Consider the following 2636-nt stretch of genomic DNA (forward strand, 5'->3'; position numbering starts at 1 on the left):
AAAAACAGAGAATTATTTTTGCCTCAGATGGACAAGTGTCTCAGACATGCTCCTTTAGTTTGGAAGTCACAATGTAACAGTGGATGTGTTGAAGAAGCCCTTTAATGAAGAGAAACTCAAGGCCATGTCAAAAGCCTCAACTTCCCAAAAGCTTGCTGCATTGGAATAAACAGTTGAATCAAGAGTATTTGAATGCATCGGTCGGCAAAGCCTGAGTCCTGTTGTCTCGCCTTCCTCCCATACAGCATGAGCTTCACCACTCGCTCCACCTTCTCTACCAACTACCGGTCCCTGGGCTCTGTCCAGGCGCCCAGCTACGGCGCCCGGCCGGTCAGCAGCGCGGCCAGTGTCTATGCAGGCGCCGGGGGTTCTGGTTCCCGGATCTCCGTGTCCTGCTCCACCAGCTTCCGGGGCGGCATGGGGTCCGGGGGCCTGGCCTCAGGGATGGCCGGGGGTCTGGCAGGAATGGGAGGCATCCAGAACGAGAAGGAGACCATGCAAAGCCTGAACGACCACCTGGCCTCTTACCTGGACAGAGTGAGGAGCCTGGAGACCGAGAACCGGAGGCTGGAGAGCAAAATCCGGGAGCACTTGGAGAAGAAGGGACCCCAGTTCAGAGACTGGAGCCATTACTTCAAGATCATCGAGGACCTGAGGGCTCAGATCTTCGCAAATACTGTGGACAATGCCCGCATCGTTCTGCAGATTGACAATGCCCGTCTTGCTGCTGATGACTTTAGAGTCAAGTATGAGACAGAGCTGGCCATGCGCCAGTCTGTGGAGAACGACATCCATGGGCTCCGCAAGGTTATTGATGACACCAATGTCACTCGACTGCAGCTGGAGACAGAGATCGAGGCTCTCAAGGAGGAGCTGCTCTTCATGAAGAAGAACCACGAAGAGGAAGTAAAAGGCCTACAAGCCCAGATTGCCAGCTCTGGGTTGACCGTGGAGGTAGATGCCCCCAAATCTCAGGACCTCGCCAAGATCATGGCAGACATCCGGGCCCAATATGACGAGCTGGCTCGGAAGAACCGAGAGGACCTAGACAAGTACTGGTCTCAGCAGATTGAGGAGAGCACCACAGTGGTCACCACACAGTCCGCCGAGGTTGGAGCTGCTGAGACGATGCTCACAGAGCTGAGACGTACAGTCCAGTCCTTGGAGATCGACCTGGACTCCATGAGAAATCTGAAGGCCAGCTTGGAGAACAGCCTGAGGGAGGTGGAGGCCCGCTACGCCCTACAGATGGAGCAGCTCAATGGGATCCTGCTGCACCTGGAGTCAGAGCTGGCAGAGACCCGGGCAGAGGGACAGCGACAGGCCCAAGAGTATGAGGCCCTGTTGAACATCAAGGTCAAGCTGGAAGCTGAGATCGCCACCTACCGCCGCCTGCTGGAAGATGGCGAGGAATTCAATCTTGGTGATGCCTTGGACAGCAGCAACTCCATGCAAACCATCCAAAAGACCACCACCCGCCGGATAGTGGATGGCAAAGTGGTGTCTGAGACCAACGACACCAAAGTTCTGAGGCATTAAGCCAGCAGAAGCAGGGTATCCTTTGGGGAGCAGGAGGCCAATAAAAAGTTCAGAGTTCAAAAAAAAAAAAGAGTATTTGAATGCATCAATCTGGCCAGTGGATTTGGGGAGAAAGGCAAGGGGTTTCATCTTAAGGACCGAACTAGGCCCATTGTCCAAGGAAATCATGCATGCATAGCATTGAATTGATGTCTTGGGCAAGGTGGACACAGTGGCAAGATATTTGAGGATGAGATGAGACTTGCTCTGGGACTGCACTGCTCTATACCCCTCCTCATGGGCCTTTCCACTGTCACTCTGCCTAAGGACAGAAAAGATGTGGGTGTGGGCATGGGGCTGGGGTGGGGCAGGGACCATGTCAGGGCAATAGCCACTGACTGGGCTAAAGGCAAATGACTCACTATTCTGGGACAATTCTGTTACCGCTAAGTTACAAGTTGCTATGAGGACTTCCTTTTTCCATCTGCTTTTTAAAGACCTGAGTCTGAGCTACTCTGTATGTACATTTTTATAGCCATGTTTTCACCCTGTTGCCCAGGCTAGAGTGCAGCACCTATTCACAGGCACAATCCTTGCACACTACAGCCTCAAACTTCTGGTCTCAAGAGATTCTCCACTTCAGCCTCCCCAGTATCTGGGACTACGGGCTGGGAATCCAGCTGTGTAACACCATCCCCATCCTGATCTACTGCAGATTCTCTTGATTTCTGGGGAAATGGACTGACTGGACCATCCTATCCTGTCAAATCACTTGCACAAATACTTCTACTTTAAGACTTCTTCCACCTTGTCCAGAACCATAATCCATCAACCCCATTATTTGATCTCTTAAGAGAATAAACAAATGACACACTGACCCATCAAAACACACATGTCTTTTCCCCAAATACCAAACACAAAAAAACCCAGTTGGTCTTCTTCACTTGGCCCACTTGAGAGAGTCACTTTCTCATGAGTACTTTTAACTCCCTGATTTACTGTTCTGCTTTTTCTGGCACAATCCCATACCTGGATGAGCACCATGCTATGTTGTTCAGTGATGTCACTCAGCTGAGCCAGATACAATGTAGAAAAGTGGCCAGGTGGTATCAACACAA

At 51.4% G+C, this 2636-nt stretch overlaps 1 pseudogene across 1 annotated transcript; it reads left to right on the forward strand.

Annotated features, from left to right (window-relative positions):
- The first annotated feature begins 205 nt into the window (after positions 1-205).
- On the forward strand, positions 206-1598 carry LOC139359750 (keratin, type I cytoskeletal 18 pseudogene; annotated as a pseudogene). The gene has a single exon (XR_011616142.1). The product of XR_011616142.1 is annotated as a keratin, type I cytoskeletal 18 pseudogene (transcript).
- Positions 1599-2636: the final 1038 nt, after the last annotated feature.

This window comes from Macaca nemestrina, chromosome 18 (genome assembly GCF_043159975.1).
Source record: "Macaca nemestrina isolate mMacNem1 chromosome 18, mMacNem.hap1, whole genome shotgun sequence".
In the NCBI taxonomy this organism is placed as follows: domain Eukaryota; kingdom Metazoa; phylum Chordata; class Mammalia; order Primates; family Cercopithecidae; genus Macaca; species Macaca nemestrina.